The sequence below is a fragment of the Drosophila gunungcola genome (genome assembly GCF_025200985.1).
Source record: "Drosophila gunungcola strain Sukarami chromosome 3L unlocalized genomic scaffold, Dgunungcola_SK_2 000002F, whole genome shotgun sequence".
Taxonomy (NCBI): domain Eukaryota; kingdom Metazoa; phylum Arthropoda; class Insecta; order Diptera; family Drosophilidae; genus Drosophila; species Drosophila gunungcola.
In genome coordinates, this window is record NW_026453178.1 from 812,311 (window position 1) to 836,016 (window position 23,706).

General features: G+C 36.5%; 1 protein-coding gene across 3 annotated transcripts in view; it reads right to left on the reverse strand.

Annotated features, from left to right (window-relative positions):
* LOC128257891 (connectin) overlaps nt 1-23,706 on the reverse strand; it is a 154,190-nt gene that overhangs the window by 114,682 nt on the left and 15,802 nt on the right. Inside the window, exons 2-3 of one of the 3 annotated variants that reach the window (XM_052989133.1) lie at nt 22,454-22,480; nt 3,278-3,312 (exon numbers count right to left, since the gene is read on the reverse strand). The gene's annotated coding sequence lies outside the window, so the exon portion shown is untranslated. The remainder of the gene's footprint in view (nt 1-3,277; nt 3,313-22,453; nt 22,481-23,706) is intronic. The other 2 variants (XM_052989135.1, XM_052989134.1) reach the window with 2 other exon arrangements.

Consider the following 23,706-nt stretch of genomic DNA (forward strand, 5'->3'; position numbering starts at 1 on the left):
TGAAGACATGCAACAATATATTTGTTTTAGTTAAATTCGCAATACTTTTGTATGAATATTGATATGAGATTAAATTTATTTAAAGAACTCAAATTACTAATTCAAAAGTTCTTTTCGATTTTTATATTTATTTTGCCATTAAATTTATGCACTAGAAAATACATTTACAATCAAGACAAGTATTTTTGTAAAAAATAAATATGTGTCATTCGATTTCTTTTGTAAAATATAACAAGTTGCTCACACTTTTGCTTTATAAACGATACAAAGTATTTTGTAAACATATTTATAACAACAGTCAACATATTTATTTATATAAATTAAAAAAAATAATAATAATAAATGGTTCCACAACAAATAAATGAAGGGAACTGGAATTATAGGGCTCCTGTGACCCAGATTTTTATTTAAGACTCAAGGCTCTTGTTAAATGGTTTTTACAAAATACCTACAAGTTTGCTGCGCTCAGTGTATTTGTCAGCTTGGAGCTCCATCGTTGCCGCTTTAATTCCGGGCGGCGACGCCATTTCCATGCCCGCTGCGTTTAAATAATTAATTAAGATTGATGCAGACTCATTTGTCTTGCTGCGCCAAGGACGAGCCAGCTAGGATGCCGTCTCCCGCTCACTTTGCATTTTGCTTTTCAATTTATTTTGTTGATGTTGCTGTTGCTGCTGTTGCGTTGCGTTGCCGTGTTTCATATCGAAAGATTTTGCATTAGTTTGCATTAAAATTTCACTTTGTAGCTTTTTGCCGCCTTTAATGCTGCCAGTGTCGATGCCAAAAACGCGGAGTAAAATGGTAGCTCAACATTTTCGCCTACACAGCCAGCGAGTGTGTACCGCAACTCCGGCTTTTACATAAATTTTGCCCCGGTCCCAGACAAAGTTGCATTTGCTGTAATTACATTGTAATTCTCGATCCGGCCCATTGCGCTGCCATATACTGGCAGGCCCGGGGGCGGTGGGGCGTGGCATTTCGCTTAGTAAGCACGCATGCATTCGCTTGCCAAATAGGCGGATTACAGCGCAGAAATGAGTTTATAAACAAGTCCCAGTCAGACCAAACAGATAAAAAATAATTGCAATTGCCGGGGCGGAAGGAAAGCCCCTAATATTGGGGAATGGATCGAACTATAAATCTTCCAAACCATTCAAAGATTTGCCAGGCAATGTTTCTTAAATTCTACAGCAGAGTTGCTAGCAGTAGAGGTCTTAAAAAATTTCATTATTAAACTAGAAATTTTAATGAATAAAAAATTATATATCTGTCCAACCTATTTTTATATTAAATATTTTGCAATCTAAATAACTTAATGTCGTTTGTATGACACAAATAAAATTAAATTAAAAAATTACTTATTTAATAAATCCAAAACAGAAATATAGCCAAAATATATTTGTTTATTCCTTTAGCCCAATAATCAACTTAATTTGCTTAATATTCCATTTTTATTCAGCAATATATTTGGGCTCCTCTTCTGTTTGCCTGATGCAATTATATTATCCCTATTTGGAAATGTAAATTTCTGTTGTTGGTGTGACACGTGTGCTGTGCAGTTTTTTTAATGCGCCATTCGCGACGCAGCTAACTTCTTGATTTTTACCATGAATTTATTTATTTAAATAATCCCATTTGTTTGGGAATTGTATCATCATGGCGGCGGCAGAAGCGTTTCAAAATTTAAATTTAAATAATAATTAGTGGCGCGAAATCGCTTTCGATGAATCGAAACTTTCGCAAATTGGCAAATAGCGCACAAATAATGGCAAATAAAAAACCATAAAATTAAAAAACAAAAGGGCTTCGCACGCTACTGTTGCTAATGAAATCGAAATTAATTAATTTAAAACAACGATTGGCCGATGTCATGGAGAATGGGGAGCGGAAAATAAATGTGCAGCCGGCCCACACGGCGTATGCGTAATTTTCATAGCACCCACAGAGGCGGCATGAACCTGACTTCCATGCAGATATGTTCGAGTATATACCTGTCACTATATATGCATATATACATACTATATCTATAGGGTGTGTACATATTGCAAGCGATTGAAAACGCCCACACTTTGACTGGGCTGTCATGCATATGTAATTATTTCATAGCAAGCAAAACGATTCGCACGGCAAATGTTTGGGCCGTGCAAACAAGCTTTGAGAGAACGCCACTCCGGGGGCTCTACGGCCACGCCCCCTTTCTGCCCCTTGCTGCCATATTGAAAATAAAAAAAAAATAAAACAAAACGAAAGTGGTAGGAGTAAGTCCGTGGCAAAAGTTGCGCAAACAGGGTTGAGCAGGCAAAAATTGTTGCATATTTTTGGGGGCACGAAAAAGCCACCCAGAAATGGCAAAACTGCCAGCACTGGCAGGTAAAAGACCAAAAGACCACGTACTTAGCCTGATTTACACGTCGCCATGGCAGCGAATTTGCATCACAAATGTGTCTTTTTCAGGTTGCTTGACTTTGCATAACCCCGTTTTTGTGCGGAGTCCCCAATTGGGATACAGACTGCTCAAAGTAATAGAGCAGGGCAGGGATGAATCCATTCCATATTTTTCTCGGGCATCATTTGCGTACGATTTGCATTACAAAGAGTTGTACTTTTTACCTCGAAACCTGCATTAAATATCCACTTGGCAACACTCATCTCAAGTTGACTAATTAGCAAACATCTCTAATCTCTGCTAACGGCTTAAGTGCTTTTCGGCTAAAAGGGAAATCGACTGGCAACATCGCTTCGGTGGGGCAAAATATGGACATATAAGTGATGAAGTCTCATTTTAGATGCAGCTTTGCAATTCTTCTTGTTTGTATAAACTTAAAATTTAATCTCTGTTGATTGTAAGTATTTTTTATACTTGTCTAAAAGTGTGTAGTTATTATAAACTAATCGGGTTTGTCTATTATTGCTATCATCCCAAATGGACTAATTAACAAACAATTAAAATCTTTTCCCAATCAACTGAAAACATGATTTCGACATAGCAAGGATATAAGAACATCTCTTTGTCAGAGATATTTCTAAGGATTGGTTTGTTGTTTACTAAATTTGTTTGCAATTTGTAAAATCAATTGCAACTACAAGCGAAACGGGCGGAACATTCATCAACACACCAGTACCCACATGTAAACGCACACAAAAGGATATCCTTAAATGGGAAAAGTAAGGAAAAACAAGAGGGATCGACTTGAAACGTATTTATGGGAATGCATATTGATATTGCCAAATTGCAATCAAACTCGAATGAATATTCCAAATGACAAAAAGAACTTACCAAAAAATGTTTGTGTGTCTGTCGTCTTTCGAAATCTGCAATGAAAATGAATCATTGTAGCATATATTTATTTGGATAGTCGATGAAAAATAGGCATATTGGATTGGATATGTGGGTTTTAGTGAACAAATAAGAAGAGAGAAAGTAAAAAGTATTGAGATATTGAGATTTTACTCTTTAAGTCTTATAAGGGGGATCAAAATCATAGGTTTTTTTCAGCTCTAATTATTGCCCAAATTATGCTAAGTACATGTTTGTGTAGACTCTACAATTGCTTTGTCAGCTTGTCTGAAATGTCCTGTCCTTGTGTTTGCACTTTCCGTATTTGTTTAGCGCTCAGACACCCGCACACATACCACTCATGTTCCATTTGTTTAGACGGTGTCCAATCGTCTATGAAAATTCACCAACATGGCGTCGCGTTGAAAGTTGGCCAAAATGGCCGGCAGAATGGAGGGAATGGAGGAATATTTGGCAGGGGTAACAGAAAAACAGCGACCACTACACTTGCAAGTGGATCAATAAGTGAGCTTATCGTATGTTTTACACAAATACTTTTGTCCATTGGACATTGCAAATTTGACGGCATTTAAGTGCCTGCCTAACGAACATCCTCCTGCTCCTTTTTTTGTCCTGTTTGTATGGCATTTGAGTGTGTAGGAATATTCGAATATGTATGCAGGTGTTTGACATTTAATTCCAATTGCTTTTACCTGCAAATTGACATTTCATGCTACATATAAAATGGCTGCCAATATATTTTCAGCCAACGTTCTCGTAATCAATTTGGCCTTAAAAGTCCAATAATAAATGGACCAATGCGAGCAGTTTTGAGTGAAATTTTCAGAGGTTTCGATTTACGGAACACATCAGACTATTGCAATAATGTCATGCAATTTATATCTATCTATCTCTTTCTTTTTTATAAATCCATCTCTATCCTTTTCTCTAGCTTGGTATTAAAAATAGAGAAAAATTGCTACATGAACTGGCTTGTATATTTTGCATTTGATGTATTACCTTTTTAATTGCCATAAAGCATTTTCATGTTGCTAAAAGCCTGTCCACTATCCGTTCTGCCGTCTCTTTCGTTTCTCACTACCCGTCTCTTTCTGTGAGCCTGCATATGTACACCTGTCCATGAGCTTATGCATTGTGAACATGCGAGCTAATAGCTGCAAAGCAACTTGTAACTTGGATTGCTGATTTGCCGTAATTAAAACCATCTCTAGAGGGCCGTAAAACTGACGACTGTGATGAAATGAGATGGGATATAAGAGTATATATGCACGCACATCTCTAATAAGATTAAGCTTAGGATGGGACTACAGCAAGTGTCAGATATTCATATCAATTTAGTACTGAATAATAGTTAAACGTATAAGAATAATTTCAAAATGGCAAAATATCTGTGTCAGATTTTAGAGACACATTGAGGCATGTTGATCGTTTTTTTCGGCTTAGACCCTTTTTGGGAATGTGAATTTAATTTCATACTAAACGATCTTAAAATACAATTAATGTAGTTTGTGGCATTGATATGATTAATAAAATAATCAAATTCAATACAATTCAATAATATTTTAAAAAATTTTCAATTTAATAAACCTTAAAATGTTATATTAAGATTTAAAGTAATCAAAAATCATGTTTTCTTTATAAGAAAATAATATTGTTTTCCTTGGCATTTAATTTGCAGCTTACTTTAGCCACCAATATGACTAATTGACAACTTTTCTGCCATCGACTTGATTAACTTCATTAACTTTAGTTGCCCGGCCATAATCATATTAACTAATACTGATTGACTATTGCGACACGCACTATTGACTCATCGGTGTCCGTCGTGTTTTTCTACACGCTTCGCTGGGAAGGGAAGCATGTAATTTGCCGTAACAATAAGTACGAATGTTTACAAGCAATAAAACTACCCGTACAACCCAAAGCGGCACTCATAATGATATATAGACCGCAAATGCTGCACACATTTACAGGCACACAAAAGCTTTAATTGTTATTTTAATGATAAAAATGGAGACAAATTACATTTACCCTAAAAATGTATGTGTGTCAGTGGGTGGGGGTGGGAGGTTGGTGGAAAATGCGGATAATTGTGGGCGGGGCGAAACAAAAGCAACAGCCATAAAAACTAATAACAAACAATAGCAACAGTTCATTACTGCTGTCTGGCTGCGCTCCACATTAGGCCCCATTCGGCAGCCAGGATACTCCAATCCACTCCACACCACTCTACTCCACTTTCGTACTGGCACATATCCGCACCCTTTGGGAGGACGAGTGCTGTAGTAGGTATATATACCTACAAATCGACTCATTTGGCAGATTTATCTGTTTGCATTAGCGGCACAGGAAATCGATAAAGCACCGCTGGGGATTAATGAGCACACAATAAGGGATAAGTGGGACACCGCCACAGGATTTCGTCTTAAAGTGAAAGTTTGTGGGGTACAATAGACAGACATTAAACTACAAGTACAAGTTGCAGAAACAGCAATAGAAATGTGTAATCTTATCAGATAGCAATTCAAAAAATTTATATAAACCTTACAAAAACAAGAAGGAAAGCAAACTTCGGCAAGCCGAAGTTCATATACCCTTGCAGCTATTGCATTAATTAAATACTTTTGAAAACATTTAAATTATGATTTACTTGAGTATGTGCTAAAAAAAAACATTGAAACTATGATTATTTGCAGCTCAATTATTAGATAGTTATTTTATATATTTTTATTATTTCTATGGGAGCTATATGCTATAGACGTCCGATTTTGATAAATTTATACCATAATTCTGAAATAATTAAACATTGCTATATGTCGAAGAACTAAACAAAAAATTAAAAAACAGAAAAGTTATAATTTTTTTCATTTATTTTTCCGATTGTTCCTATGGGAGCTATATGCTATAGTCGTCCGATTTTGATGAAATTGAAACCGTAATTCTGAAATATTAAACCATTACTATATCTCGAAGAACTAAACAAAAAATTAAAAAACAGCAAAGTTATAATTTTTTTTCATTTATTTTTCCGATTGTTCCTATGGGAGCTATATGCTATAGTCGTCCGATTTTGATGAAATTTAAACCGTAAATCGGAAATATTTTACCATTACTATATGTCGAAGAACTAAACAAAAAATTAAAAAACAGCAAAGTTATAATTTTTTTTCATTTATTTTTCCGATTGTTCCTATGGGAGCTATATGCTATAGTCGTCCGATCCGGCTCGTTCCGACTTATATACTACCTGCAATAGAAAGACAACTTTTGGGAAAGTTTCATGCAGATAGCTTTAAAACTGAGAGACTAGTTTGCATATAAACGGACGGACAGACGGACAGACGGACAGACGGACAGACGGACATGGCTAGATCGACTCTCCTAGTGATGCTGATCAAGAATATATATACTTTATAGGGTCGGAAACGTCTCCTTCACTGCGTTGCAAACTTCTGACTGAAATTATAATACCCTCTGCAAGGGTATAAAAATTTCAGTAAAAAAATGCCAATAATACTACTCTTTGAATAACAAGTTGTAAACCTTTGTTAGTTAATACATTTAAAATGCAGGCCTGTTAAAACAATATTTTTACAATTACAATCTTTTATAAAACATTTTAAATTTATAAAAAAAATAATCAAATATTCAAAAAGAAATCCAAATTTAATATATACCACTCTAAACCCAATTATTACACTTGAAATGCAGGCCTGAACAACAATTTTTTGTTTAATCTTACAATCATTAAAAAAACAATTGGTTCTACGTAATGTAATAAGTTTCTAAAAGCTTTATAAAAAATATGTTATACGCAAAGTAATCCAAATTAAATGTGTATTATTGGAAAAATAAAAATTTAAAAATTATAATCAAAGAGCGGTAATTATGTTAAAAAATTCACCAAGACACAACATCATTATTAACTCTTTAAATACCAATTAAATATTTTTCTGTTATAACCAAGTCTTGAAAAAGGGAATCAACCTTGTTGTTTTCTTGGAACACCATTAAGCGTCGAATTTATGAACGTCCCAAAGAGCAGAGGGCGTGGCTCGCCTTGCATGTCAAATGTTCATTTGACAAAATCAAAATAGAATAATTTAACTTTTAATTGGCAGGGAGTTGAAAGTTCACGTTCTTGTTATATGTAAATATGGCAAAATGTCTGGGCCGAAATTGGAAGTCAAGTTGGAGCAAGAACTTAGGTCTAAGAACATCCCAAACCTTTGATCCCACCACCACTTTAAAACTAACACACATAGTTCTCGGTCCTACTTCAAGGAATAGTTGGCCATAAATTCCTTGGCCCAAATGGGAACCAGCGAGCATACCCGTCCCTGCCACTTACAAATTCATTTCACTGCCGCACTTTATCACCAAAAACTGGGAATGTTTTTTCGGGGACGATGAGAGGGTCGTTTTGGGGGCTTAGATCCCCAACAAAAAAGAAAAAAAATTGAATAAAAATGCACTCGGCGTGCAGGAGCAAAAGGCGAGATGTTGTGTAGCTACGACTAGCTGCGAGCTACGTGTATTTCAAGTGCATATTTTGTTTGATAAATTGTTGCCCACGTTCGCCGAGTCGAAACAAAAAGGGGACCCAAGGAATGGTCGCCCGGGGAGGCACAAATATGGCAGCGGCGGCCCGGCAAAGTGTACAAACGTGCGGGCTCCCAGGGAAGACAGGCCATTCCCGATTCCCACTGGCTACGACTATGCTATCCTATACTATATGCAAAGTAAAAGTCTGGCCCCGAGGCGGTAAACAACCTGGCGACGGGTACGACGACGACGACGTCGACGAAATATGAAAGTGTTAAATGGCCAAGGGAGCGGAGTCATGTGGGGCCGGCCTGTGACTAGAATTCTGCCCTTAGCCTGCCGACTGTTGCCACTGCCACTGCCACTGCCAGGGGTTCCGAGTAAGCCCACACTGCGCGAAAAGTAGACTATATGATTTAGGATGCAAACCAATAGATGCAAAAATCAAAGGCCTTTGAAAAATATACAATTGGCATTTAACAAAATAAAGCAGTAAAAATAAACATACATTTAAAATATATACAAAAAAAAATTATTTAATAAAATGAAATATTTTATAAACATAAATATTTCTAAATATATATAGGTTTATGAAAAAATCAAGGAGGAAATTATACGCATGAAAAATTTTATAAACATAAATATTTCTAAATATATATAGGTTTATGAAAAAATCAAGGAGGAAATTATACGCATGAAAAATGTTTTTCAAATCAAATATGTTTGCTTCTATACTTCTAAATAAATTAAATAATTTAAACATATAAAGGTTGTCCAATAGGTATTGTTTTAATTTAATAAAATTTAAAAAAAAATTTGCATGCTGCTTTAATGTTTAATTAGGGAATAACTGTATTTGAAAAACTTTTTTAATTTAAAAATCATAATTCTAAGTATTTTGAGTTGTTGTTACCATGTGTTGTGCCATACTTAAAAAAATCAAATTGTTTGTGTTATTATATTACCTTTTTCCCTTTCTCTGAAAAATTAGAAAAAAAATTATCTTTTGGTTTTCATGAATAATAGATTGCATGGCATAAACTATATCAAATATTTTTCGCTGTGCTACCGTGTGCTAGCAGTGAGCTCATATCTTTGACTGGTGTCTATGATATTTTGTTGACAGAATTAGGTCATTGCCTGCGAGCGCCCACAAGTCATGGCTAAAGATTAGCATGCAAAGCAGTTTTCGGGGAAGATCAACGTTGAGGGAGAAAAAAAAACAACAAAAAGAAGTTTAATTCAGTACACATGGCAACTTAAAAGAGCTTTAGTGTTCCTCCATTCATTTACAGCATTTTTAGTTAAGAGAACTTGCTGTGAATTTTTTTCTGCCAATTCAAGCCGCATACAAATATATGTGAATTCATGAATTTTAATTGCAAACTTTGTGCCTGCCATCGTCACAAATCCCCAGAAAAAGCCACGAAATTAGCCATAGACCGCATGGCCGCAATTATATGGGCCAACCAAATATTTGGAGTGTCATCCGCTCACATCTGTGCGCAGTTGTAAAAATATTGTGGCAAATGTGTGTTGTCAATTTGAGCTTGGGGTTTTTTGCTAACTGCCAGCCAACCAGCTGCATATCAAAATATTTTTGGGATCCGGTGACAGCTGTCCATGGGAGCGTCGCAAACTTTCTGGGGCCGCCTCTGGATCTGACACCATCCTATTTGGAATTGGGTCAGGCACTGGCGGGAGCCGCAGCCCGTAGCCCGCAGGATAGGGGATCCAAGTTGGTTTCTGGCTGAGGTCTCTTCTTTTAATGAGACGCATTTCATAATCAGCGCGTGTGCATGGCCTCTGCAATTGACGCCGTCATCCGGCTCGCATTTCCGTGTTTGCCATAAATTCACATCCCAAGAGTCGCCACTTGAAGGCAACTAGAGCTGTCGGTGGTCTTTGTCGTTCTCCTGGCTGCACAGCGAAAAAATGCCACCAAATTGGGTCACCAAAAAAAGTTTTGCTTTATGTCAAAATGGCCTTTAAGTGGGTCACCTCAATTTTACATTGTATATATTAATTGAACCCGAAATATTTATTTTTGGTGTTCAACTGCAAAAAATGAAAAGAGGACCATAGTGAGAATGACTGAAAAAGTACCAAATAATAAATTTAATGAATAAAAATATATAATATATACAGAAACTGTTAAAAAAATAATTAAAAGGAATCCGAATTATCACGATATGTGTAAAACATTAATTGATCTGTGATCAAATATTTTATAAAAAATAAATAAACTAATTAATGAATTAATATACTTAAGTTTAATAAAATAATATTTCTCCAAGAAATTTTTTGACTTCTTTATTGGCTTTTATTTATTGCTTGGCCTAATAGGTTCCTAGACAATTTAATTTCCAATCTTAACAGATTATGTTAGTGTTGAAAGTGTGTATATTCAGGTTTTTGGTCTAAACTCTGTGCCAAATTTAATTAAAAATAATTTCATAGTGAAGGCTAGTTCAGGTGTTCTAAGTGTGATGTAATTTTAAAATTTTCTCTCTGTGTGGTGTCGCGGTTGCCACTGGAGCTCATGTGAGCAGTGTTGGTGCGATGACAGCGAGGCGTAGCCAACTCATATTAGTAATGTGTTGGCGGTGTCCTGGCCGTCCTGGAAACCATCCTGCATCCTCTGTGGCCTCTGCGTGGGCGTTGCATTTCAACTCACCATGCAGCGAATCCCTTTAAAAAATCAGTAAAAGCAAAAGCAAAAGCAAAGGCCCGGGCAACCTAGACTGTTGACTTCATTTGTTACGATTGCTTTGACAATGTTGCTGCGTCATTTGATGCCCATTTGCTGCGCTCGCTTGAGCACAGCAACATCACACATACGCAACGTTAATCGATAGGTATAGGGTTCGGGACTCCCCCGGTAAAATGTGTGTGTTGTGTGCTTTGGCTCAAGTGGATTGCGGATTTTGCATGTTCCGTGCTGAGATTTGCTTTTTCAACTGGGATAACAAACAAAGGACTTTTGCAAGCAAATGAGCATTGTAATTGAAGCTGCTGGGAAATCGGTTCCAACAGCAATGCCATTTAAATGCTTTGAATATTTCAATCACTTATGTACATATGCATTTACAGCATTAGATTGTTGCTTAAAACACAAACAAAAAATTATTCAAATGTCTTTACCTAAGGAAATGTGAAAAGGAACAAAGTATTTGCTATGTTGTTGATTTTATTTAATTTTCTTTGTCCCATTATATAAACATATACACTGTTTTTATTCTACAATGATGACCTTTTTTGCATGTTATATAAAGCTTTATATAACCCCTGGATCTATTTTTGTGTTTTTGCCTTTTGTGAAAATATCAGCACTAATTACAAACTGCCATAAAAGCTTAGTGACTTGTACTTTGACTTTATTTTTAAATTAACTATTTTTCATTTCGCCTCGTTGATCCAATCTGTGTAATTTTTACGACCAACGCCCACAAATCGATGGCAATCAAGTTGCTTAAATACCAGGCGAACACACACAAAGGGGGGAAAAAATGTGGGATTTTGGGCCCTGTAATTTGGCCAAATTGAATATTACGCATACGCCCCGTTAACCAATCAAACGACACTTAAAACCCAACAAGATGGGCAAAGAGCAACAACAACGAGGGCGTTAAACAGGGCCTAATCAGGCACACATACACGCACACACTCGTACAAATAAGAGGTGGATTTAAGGGGGTGGTCCTGGAAGTGGCACAAAGCGAAACACTTTCATTGCGCCGCTCACCGTGTGCCAAAGGCATTTGAAGGCGCTCCGCTGGCCAACATACCTGCGGCACATTATCCACTCTATTAACGCGATTAGTTACACAAATACAAAGGCACAAAAGGACGAATACACACGCACACAGGCACGCATTCGCTCACAAATACACAACCACACAGACAGACACGCATGGCCGGAAGTAGGAAATGGCAAAAGGAAACAAAACATTGGGCGGACGGGACCACGCCTGGCCCCCCGGCCTGTCTAAACCGGTTGTCCGCCTCGAGGGCGAACTTACTTAGCAAATAAACATTGATTAATTTGTTGACAATCCGCACTCAGACACCCAACACACAACACACACAAACACACACACCGATGGGTTCGAATGCCCATTAAGTAATGGGTATGAGACATCCCACGCATACCAAATCGTTTCGGACCCTCAATAAACTTCAATAAATGTTAAAAGGTTATGTACGCGTCGTCCGCACACCCGAAAATGTCGGGCTTTGACTTAATGGACGCCGCATCGAGGCACATAAATCTTGGAACAAGGAGGCAACTTTCGGTTCCTCCGCTGACAGGTGTCACCCGATGCGGGATTATGCTGATCAACAGTTTGCCTCCTTGACAATTATGGCTCGATTGGTCAACTGGTTGCGGCGCCGTCTGATTTGTGGCAGGGATTAATTCAACAAGGACCACTCGCACATTTATCATCGCCTCTTGACCAGCTTGGGTGTCGTTATACGAAATCACCTCTTCCGCCAACCCTAAAAAACATATGTTATCTACTGACTTTGGTATTATGCACACTATTATTTTCTTTAAATTACTTGTATTTTGAAATCTTTTGTAATATTAATATAGTAATCAAAAAAAAAATTTAAAACATATGTTGTTTTAATATTAATTGTTTACTTTGTATGTATTACTCAGTTATATATTAAAAATTTAATAGAGGTCTATATATTTAACCTCATAGTTATAGTTAAATGGTATAAATATACTGATTACATCTTGAGGGCAGCCAAGTTAATTTGTTAATGGCTCTGCTTAGTGCACTTTATGCTTTAACTGAGGAAGCAAATGGTATTTCCGATGCCTTTATGGACAATTGCTGGCACCGCAAACCTCATTCAGAAGCAATTTAAATGCTCATTACGGCTTTAAGCAGCAGCGGAAATTAATTGAATTGCCGTTTTTCAACCGCACAGTACACACACATACACATTTGCACAGCCATTTCCTTTTGCACTCATACAGCCTCACACTCACCAATACGAAGGCATTCAGCCAAGCCACAGCCGCAACCGATACGACACTTGAACAAATACAAATACACACAAATACAGACAACAGTTGGTGGTGGAGTGGTAAAGAAAAGGGGAGTCTTTTTGTGGCAAGGGGGAAAGAAGGGGCGTGGCCGCTTAGCTTAAGTTACAACAACAACAGCGTCGTCAGATCGATTACTCCGCTTATTTCATTAGGCAAAAGTTTTGCTCAATGCAAATTAAAGGAAAACAACAATACAAAACAAAGACATAGCCGTAGACAAATGGCGAAAGCAAAAAGCGCAGCCAAGCACAGAGAAAACACCAATAAAAACAAGAAACCTTTATTCAGACACACACTCGGACTATTCACGAATTGATCCGATTAGCGTTGATTGCTTGAATTTCATTTAAAGGAAAAATAACGCAGGGATTTGGTTTTGTTTGATGTGTCCGATGGTCTTAACCCATTGAAGCCCGACACCAAAGCGAGCCCCATTCAATTTGCTCTCACCGAATGCTCAGCCAAGTAAATATTTGTTAACTGCAGTTCAAGTTGCCATTTGCCTCCAACCACATGGCACTCAATTATTGGCTTCGATTTGCCATCAGATTTGATTCAGCCCTGAGGCAATGGGGAAAATTCCAGAAGGTGCAGGCCCTAATTTATGTACACAAACAGCCACAAACGCTGAACGACGACTGCGATAAATTTAAATACTCATATCCTGTCAGGACGAGGTGCAGGCGATAAGAGCTCATCTGCCCACACCACTACCAAACCTCCCAGGATGGGACCCTCTTTGAGAGTCCTCTTTTCATCACATCCCGGTTACCCCTAGGGTTTCTACTGCACTCAGATTATTTGCAAACCTTTGGGAAATAGGGATTCAATTAAAAAAAAATTAAAAATATATATTATTCATATCAGAAAGGCTTTTTTTGAAATGCTTAAGCAGGTTATCTTTTTTTGAGGTTTTCTCAAGGGTTTTCAAGATTAAATACGCGTGTTTTAAAATTAAATACATTTCACATATAATATAATACGTTACAACGGTAAGTTCACCTTTGAAATCAAACGTTTTTTGTTATTAATTATTCGGTTTTACTTTTTTGAGTAAATTAACAAAATGTAGGTTACACATATTTATTAAGTTATTTTATTTCAAAAAAACATAGGATGAAAAAATTGTATTTTTAAAAATAAAACGGCTTTCTATAAATAGCTTACAAAAATTGATGTAATTTTAAATCTTAACTTCATTAAAAAATAATATAAATTGTGAATAACCTAATTAATATGTGCTTTCTTGATTTCTAAAAACCAAAGTAGGTACCCACAGTTGATATTAAAATTGATAATAGAGTTATTTTTTAAAATTAAATAGCTTTTAAGTTCAGCGTTATTACCTTTTTTCTATTAAAGTATTGCCACTAAGTTTTTGTAAGTGTTTGCGCAGCTGGTAGCGGACTAAAGATGCAAACGCCTCCATCGTCTGGCTGGCTCAAAGTGGAAATTACTTTGGGAAAACCACTCGAAACGCTGCGCTGCGTTGCGTTTATTTAATGGCCTTGCACAACCAACCCCCTGCCGCCGCTGCTCCGCTTAAAAAAAACCCTCCTCTGACTTTAGCCTGGTCAACTGGCAGCTCTCGTTGCCAAAAATCTTTCTGGGCGTTGGGTAAATATTTGAGCGCCCAGGTTTATTTGGCCGCCTTTGATAACCAATTAAAAGCAGCATCACAGTCGGCTGCCCCCCACCCTTTGACATTTTCGCCCGCCAGTGCAGTGGGAGTAAGCGAGAGGGACGAACAGAAAACAGAGGCAGAGGGAGTCTGAGATTTATGATGCAAGCCGTGACACTAAACAGCTTCCGCCATTAAACACGAACATGAGCGCCATATAGGAATATCTGTTTTGGCAGTACGATGGTGGCGGAATTTATATAAACCAATTTTAGCTATACACTTTAAGAAATTAATCAGATTTATAATTATCAAAAAGGACAAAGTAAGCTCTAAGGATCAAGTAAAATGTAACCTATTAAAAGAGCACAAAAAATGTAATTTTTCTGGAAAAAATATCACTTAATTTCTCATCGAAGAAATACATTTTACAAATCAACAGAAAAGATTTTAATTATTTGAGGTAACATATAAACGGATTAAATTAAAATTATTTGCTTAAAATAATTAAAACGCAAAGCAGATATTATATAATTAAAATTTGTAACTTGTACAATACATTTTTTTTTAATTTTGGAAATTTTCTGGGTCCTTCTATTATCTATGCCCTCACTGTATGCTTTCCAGTATTGGTGTTTAACCCATAAAACAGCGCGTTGTTGCTTTTGCTCACTTGGCGACATACTAAACTCAACTTAAATATAAATTATGAGCATCTTAAAAAGCCACAGCGAAAGGATAATTTTCATAAATATGCCAGCCATGTGGCTGTGTGTCTGTGGCTGTTTATGTTTATTTTTCTGGGTTGTGTTGGTGTGGCTTGGTTTGGTTGCAAGCGGAAAGTAGGAAAAGCAGCTGAGCTGTTTTTGGCTAGCAACCAACCTGACTCCGGATGGCTTCCGCTTTTAAACGCCTCTCCATATTTCTCTTTGGCTCTGTGCATAAACACACAATTAAAAATAATATTTTCAACGCGGCGGCAATTAATTAGGCGCCTCCACACACACACAGATGCAAATGGATACTGTGCACATGTGGCGTTCGAGGGAAAAAAGTGAGGCAAAAGGGGGTTAAAGAAGGCGGTGGATGGTCCACCCCCTGCGATTATCGCAGCCACTTTTTTGCTCAAACTAAGTTGGGGTTGAGATATGTATAGGATAAATGGATGCTATTAGCTGTGGTTAGCGAGGTCTTTGGTAATGGAAGTGGCTGTCTGAGAGGATAAAATATGAAGAACGAAAATAAAAGAAAAGTCAAGCGAAAGTTATAAAACAGTTGCTTAAAATGACATTTTATTGGTATTCATAACTTATAAATTATAACCATTGAATAAAAAATTTTCTTGTAAATATTTTGTGAGTTTAATCTTTTTACTGTAGTGTTATTTATCTTATTATTGAAAAAATGATTTTGATTGAGCTACTTTTGTAATACTATACTTACATTCTTTAATTTTACTTCACAGATTTTGTTTCTAAATATTTGAATTTTTGGTAGCAATATCAAGTTCTTATGTTCTTGCACCTTATCAAAGCCGGCTTTATAAAACCCTTTATTTCTTGGTTACAAAAGCTAACTACACCCAAATCCAAAGCTCAATGATCATTCAGTTGTGAAAGAAAGGGGAATAAAAACATAACCTCCAGAAGAAAAGGAAACCGCGAACAAAGCTCGTAAGTCGTGTGAAGCAGTCATGTCTGGGTTGTTGGTTGGTTTCTGTTGCTGGGGTTTTGGTGTTATTTATGTCGCCAGGAGCAGACGGGAACTAGCCAAGTCTCCTCACCTTCAGATTCTGCTGTTTATTCCTATTTCGCATTTTCCACACTGCCACAAAATTTCACAGAAATATTGAATATTGTGTATTTCATATTTTCAGTATTATTCAACAGTTACTTTTATATTGGCAACTATGTTTAAATTTAAAAAACACTGAACCTGAGTATAAGATTATAAAAAATCCTAAATACTTCACTAGGCTTTACAGCACTTAATAACAAAAAAATTACCAACTTTTCAACACTGTTTGATAATATATTCAACCTAATAACACAGTTTTGTGCTTGCAACACCTGTTAATAAAAGGTTTAAACTTCAAACAAATTTATTTAGGTGTAGCCGAAACTCAGGCAAGTAAACTTGTAAGTAAATTTCGTATGGTTCCTGCTCCCTTTTGCCATTCTCAAGTTTTGTGTGGGAGTAGAATGGCTTCGCGGGAGTGCTTAGCTCTGATATATCACTAACGGCACTGGCACTTCCTTCTAACATTTTTGCCGGCCTTGTTGCTTTTGGCAATGCTCACATTAAAAGTTCATTGCTTGCGCATAAAGTACTTCAAAAGCTTTGCGTACTAAATAACCGCAGTTTGAGTTTTGTCGCTTGTCGTTGCAGCCATTAAATTCACACAGGACACACACACAAACAGGTCAAACACAGAACACACTGGGATATTATGTTGGACCGCTGCGCTGCTGCCAGTGTGTGGGTATATTTGTATATTATGCAAATCCAAGTTTTGTTTTGGTTGAACGCTCGTAAAAACTTTTCGGTGTCCGCACTTTTGTGCGCTCAGTTTGATAGTGATTCGCCAGCCATTATTGTTGTTATTTTTCCTGCCGCCGGGTCAAATCGAATTTAGCATTTTCTGGGCGAAAGCATTAGCGTATAAATAATGACATCTACAGGCTTTTAAATTGTCTGTCATTGTTGAAACTGAAACGTTCCATTAAAATAAACCAATGGAATGGCTTACTTTGCGTTCCTTTTGATTTATACAGAACAACATTTGTTACGACTTTGTTAACAAAACGTATTTGCACTGATTTTCCCTTTCTGCTTAAAAAGGAGAACACATAAATTGAATCTATAAATGTAATATTATTGTTAAGAAAATCTAAAATGTGTACCATAATAATATCCTTATGCGCTAAATATTTAAACACATTGCATGAAATAATTTTTTGCTATTAAAATCAATCAATCTGGAAAAAAATAAATAGTTTCCTTTCCCATAGAAGACCCAAACCCTGGATTACGCTTACGGCCATATATTGTTCCGCATGCACATTTGTTTTTCTAGGTTAAAAGGAGCTTTGGTAAATTGCTTTATGGCTAACCGTAAATGGTTTTAGGGCCCTTTGCTCATATCGGCGGCCCTACAATTAGCCAACTTAATTATGCCTGCTGCTAATTGCAATAACAAAACAAAGTCTAGGCAAATGTGTAAGCCATAAATGATAACCGGTAACCGGTAACCGTAACCGACGACAACCGACCAAAAATTGCCGCCAAAAGGTTTGGCCAACGGGGAGGTTCTGCCACGCACGACGTAACCGCCGCACCGTCCTTGTACCCCTGCAAATTGGCCAAAAGCCGCTTATAAAGGTAAACGCAGGGCAACACACTTTCTGGGCCAAAAAGTAGCACACAAAGTGGCGTAAAATAAAAATAAAAAAGCAAAAAACCCCACTCACAAGCCAAAAAAAATACAAAAGGAGCGAAACGAAACACCCAACAAGTTGTGAAAAAGTAGCACACAAAATGTTTTAAACGAGAAACCGAAAAGAGTTTGGGTCACGCCCTTAGAAGTAGAGGAGCTTTATGCCTGGAGGAGCTATGTTGCTTTATTTCAATTATGATGATGATGATGATGACAATATTAAAATGCCCCAAAACTTTGCGCACACACACACACAAACACCCAGACGATCTGAGGGCTGCTAATTAAAAGACTCTATACATATATAGTGTCTATGAGCGTATAAGCCAAAAGTCCAAAGTCATGGACCAGGCAAAGAGATTTGCCGAGCAGGACGAGCACAGCCTGCCGTGTTGTTGATAACCCAAACAGGTCCTTGAGCACACAAATCACATAAATTCCAATTGAGTGCATATTCAACGAGTAAATGTGGAAAATACAAAATTTACTGTGCAGTCGACTGGGAGTTGACTCTGCCTCTGCTTCTGCTTCTGCTTCTGTCTCTGTCCCTTTCCCCTTATGGGCACACAGTGCGTATGATTAATTTCCTTAATTTTGGGTATGTGTGCCTACTTGAGAAGACGAATTCTCATTTAAACGGCTCTGCAAACACACACAAACACACACACTCTGTGCGAAGAAAAGAAAGAAAAGGGGATGGCTGAAATCAGGGAACAAGTTTCAGCAAATTCATTAATTAAAGAAATTAAGCTAATGGCTGCGGCTTGACTGCTGCCAACAAAAAGCGTCTCCGTTGCCAGGGAAAAACTCTTCAAGCACCATGATTCAACAGAAAAGAAAATTCTTACTTAAAGTGAAAACTTACAAGAAAAAAATACAGAAAAAAAAACTACTAACAAAACTACGTACAATATTTATTTGGTCTTGCTTCAGGTCATGCTTGAAAGATCCATTAAAAATATGAATAAATTGTTGGCAAAATAAACTGAATATGACTTTTATTGGCTGGCAACATTAAGGCAAAAAGGCCTATTTAGCAATCACATTTTGAAATAGAAGAATTCGAATTGGAATTTGTTTTCATAAATTGTGAGCTCTTTATATTTTCGGATTTTAAAATAAATATGTGGCAAATGGATGATTGTTTGGTTTTTGACATGAACTTGTTTTTTTTTAGCGCAGCAAATATATATTTCTTGCATATGGCTTCTAGAAAACTAAAGTACTTGATAATTAAATTAAATTGGAAATCCCAAGGGTACAAAAAATATATTAAATCAAAAAAAATGTCAAATGTTGTTCGTGCTTAACTGACTTAAAACTTTCCTACCAACTTGATTTATCATTATAAGGTCGATATACACAAATTTATTTTTATAAATGAGAAACCATAAAAAAATAAATAACAAAAACTTAATAAATATCGAAAATGTTCAGAAATTGTTGTAAAAATTTTGTAAAAAATTTATTTAAATACTACGAAGAAACAAAATTGCTAAAAATGTTTTTTTATTATTTTGTATGTATTCGATACCTCAATTTAAAAGCTCTTAGTTTAAAGTATCCATTCAAAAGTTTTAGCGTCACTGGCAACAAAGGCAAATCACCCCGTATTTAATGTTGACTATTGAGCCTTCCGTTCCGCCTTTGAAGTGTATCCTTTTGTCTTAAAATGGCGCTTAACTTCAAGTGCCTGGTGCCGGCTCAAACTTTTGCCAGTCAAATTTGTGAAATTAATGCGATTTTCCCGCCCAGGCCTGCGAACATTGTCCCAGTGGCAGTTGTCGTTGTCGTCTATTGAGTGCGGTGTTGCGGTTGCCCCAAAGTTGCTTAAAGTTTGGCCGCTTTGCAGCTTGCGATGATTTCTATGGGCGCATCCGGAGGAGCAGCTCAGCCACTCCGGACAAACTTATGTCATGCATGCATAAATATATTTATAGTTACATGCGGAAAAATGTGCCATGGTCGTGGGGAGGTGGGTCGCCCGCAAAACGCTTCCAACTGCGTGCCAAAGATTTATTGTGGTGATTTATTTACCGCCCCCATTCGGCATGGCCTTCCTGTGAGTGTCAGTGTGAGTTTGAGTGGGCCAAGCTCGAAGCTTATTTATTTATTCATTTTCTAATTTATTGATGTTTGTCTGACCCAAAGCGTTTTGGCCCGACCCTCTGGCCATCAGCTGTTCGACTGATTAGCCCAGTACCTTAAACGAGGATAAGGAAACGAGGGGCACTTAAGCAAACGCACACGCTTCTAATTCCAAACCAATTTAAGTCTCAAAAACTAACTTCATTTAAGGGAATTCTCACTCTTAAACTTATTTCTGAAATCCTTGTTTAATTTGTGCCTTTGGCACTTTTGGAACTCCATTTCTTGGACTTCTCAGTCGAGCGTACAATTTGAAAAACAACGAAAAATATTCAGCTCTGGGGCCTTTGAGATATTCGCATTAAGCCCACTGCCTTTCAACACTTCAAATGAAGTCTTTCAAAGGGCATTGATAATTATCACTTTGTATTTGGATTATGTATTTTGAATTTGCCACCTGCAGGCGAAATTCAAACTTAAAGCCTTTTCAACATGCTTGTTATACAATCTGTTTGAGATTCCATAAAGTGTGTTTCCTAGTTTAAATTTATGTTTTGGAAAACAATTTTTGTTAGACAATTATTTTAGGAATGTTGTTATAACTTTAGAGAAATAATTATAGAATAAGTACCTAATCATTTAAACGCGACTCCCAATAATTTGTCAACAATATTAACTCTTTAAATGTTTCCTAAAATTGTAAAAATAAAAAACCTATTATATTTGGATTGTTTTTTTTTATAAAAATGGGTACACTTGATATTAAAGCGGATTAATACAAATATGGCCAGAAGCTAAACAAGTTTCACAGTTTCTTCCAGTTCCCCACAAATATCTTACTTTGTGTTTTTGGTTTTAAAAATTGTTAAATTTATTCTACGCGTTTTTGCTGAAATAACACGCGCAGCAGGAGCAAAATCAGCAGCAGATCCTGAAATTTCCATTCCAGTCAGACGCCACTGAAAGTGGGATGAGATAGACGCCGACATGGATTTTTGATATACTCCCGCATTGCTCCATTTGGCGAGGCGAAGCGAGCTTTTTTGTTTTTGGCACTACAGCCGACTCGTTTATTTGCCTCCACTTGGTCTGTGGTATTTTTTATGCATTTGCATAAAGCAAAATGTATTTCTATGCTATGTTCCACGCGTTTCCAGCTTTTCCTGCTATTTCTGCTCTTCCACAACTGTTTTCTCTGGGTCTGCTTTTATTGCACGTTTCCCTTTTTGGCCATTACCGCACACAGTTGCATTTTAATGAGCGCCAGCGATGGGCACCTGTGCACACGTGTGCAGACTTCTTTCAATCACTGTCTGCCCAGGTCCTCATTCTGTTTGTATGTTTGTTTGTTTGTTTGTTTGTTTGTTTGTTTTGCCAGCGATTTGTTTGTCGACTAAAGTCTCGATGCCCCGCCCACACTTTTGTTGCCCTGCGCCATTATAATGCAGCTCCGACTTGAGCTGAACTGACGCCTTGCCCTCGTCCTGTCACTTAATTAAAAGGTTGAAAAACCAACACAAGCTGTTCAAAAAAAAAAAAAAAAAAAAGAGCTTAGCCCAGACCGAAGCGGACAACTTCAAGTTTTGAAAGGATCTGACAGTGGCGTATTTTAGAGGGGTCCTTATTGTACAAAATTTGAATTGCTTTGATTTTGAGGTCCGCAAAATAAAATAAATTACTTTTATTTCTTAAATGTTTATATAAGAATGGCTTTTAAATTATAAGAAGATATTTATACAAACTGCATTTAATATAATTTATTATAATAATTAAGAATTTTATTGATTTTTGAGGAATTTAGAAATGATTTCTAAAATGAATAAAGTAATTTGTGCCTTTCACAAGTAAAAAACTTTAGTTTGGAATGGCCTAAGATTTCTAGACGTTCAAAAAAATTATATTTATTATAAAAATAAAATTTAAATTTATAAAATTTATTTTATGAAATATTAACAGATGGGGTTACTAGGGGATTTTAACACCCGCAATACCTTTGTGCACGCCCCTGTCTTTTGAGTGGGTGATTCGAGGGGTTCGCGGATTTTATCGCGCTTGCCTTTGGCTGATTGTGCCAATTATGCAGCGAAATGCGCTGCTCCGAATCCGAATCGCCCTCAAGTGGTTTATGCACTTTCAAATCATAATAATAAATGCAAAAGGGGCTGCCAGGCGGCAGCAACAAGAACAACGAGGACAACAATGGGAGTCGAGCTGAAGCAAGTGCCATTTGGGTTTCTGCCTCGATGGAAATCATTTAATTTATCGCGAGCTGCATTTCACGCCCTGCACTCTTAATCAGCCGACGCCGTTTTTGGCATTATCCGTTGGCCCATTTTCCGCCTCCACTTGGCCGGGAAACTTTCGAAAAGCGAATATTGAATTTTTCATTTTAATGCTTACCCGAAAATACACGAACTTTTCAGAGAGCTGCAACAAATGGAGAAGGAGAAAATGAGAGCTTTAGTTTTTGGGCCAGTTAAAACTTTATTAAACTAACAGAACAAAAAATGCATGTTGATATATTAAAAGTAAGCCGGCCACTCAAAGGTAATTTTTGCAGCCTGTATTTACTCAGTTTATACATAATTATTTAATCCAAAATAATTGGCTTCTCTAATCAGAAAGCTAAGCGAAATGTAATTTTATTATAACTGCTTTTGTACTGCAGAAAAGTGTTTTTTCTTACATTTCAATTTTGTGAGTGCATTTTGTATATAGTATTCACATATAGCACTGTCATAAGTGGCGTGATTGATTGATGATGTCATTTAAAGCGACCCACGAAGTAACAGCAAGAGGAACAACATGGTTTTCGCCTCAAACGTGACAACGTGTAAATAAATAAATAAATCAAATAAAAAATTATTGAATCAACAACGTAAAATAATTAAATCAACATGAATGATTTAACGCTCCAAATGTGTTGAAACAAAACTCATCTGACACATCCACTAGCCCCGTTCCACTCGACTCCCCACCAAGCATCCAATCACCGGGGCTCACACCTGTTTGGATTGGCGTGAGCTGCACACCTTTTTGCGATGACAACTGCTGACAGGACGAACAACAAAAACACGATTGGCGACAGTAACAACCATGTCTATGAAATATCATATATAAAAAATTCAGTGAAACTAAAGCAGGGCTAAAACAACAACGAAAGTCAATCCATTAGTAACCGAAGAACTGAATACTCTGGTTGATATCAGAATTATTGATAATTATTGATATTATTATTGATAATATTTTGTCCCACAAATAAAATAATTAAATTATTATATTTGTATTAATTTTTATTTAGAATTTAAATATTATTTAATTTTATTTTTAATAATTTTATTATTGAATTTGTGGATTAACACACATCAGATCAATTTTTTTGATCTATTCAAAATTAGTTTTAAATATTTTGACATAAATAATCAAACTTAACCAGTTTTCTTCTTTCGCAAAAACAAAAAATACTGCACAAAATATATGAAATGTTGTTTCTGTGATTTGAAAAGGACTAATCACTTTTTTATGATTTACATTATTTTAAATACAAAACCATTTGTATAAAAATGTTAAAATTTTTATAATTGAATAAGAATGATGACTTTATGCAAATTCATTTAATATTGCATAAAAAATATGTAAAATATGTTCACAAA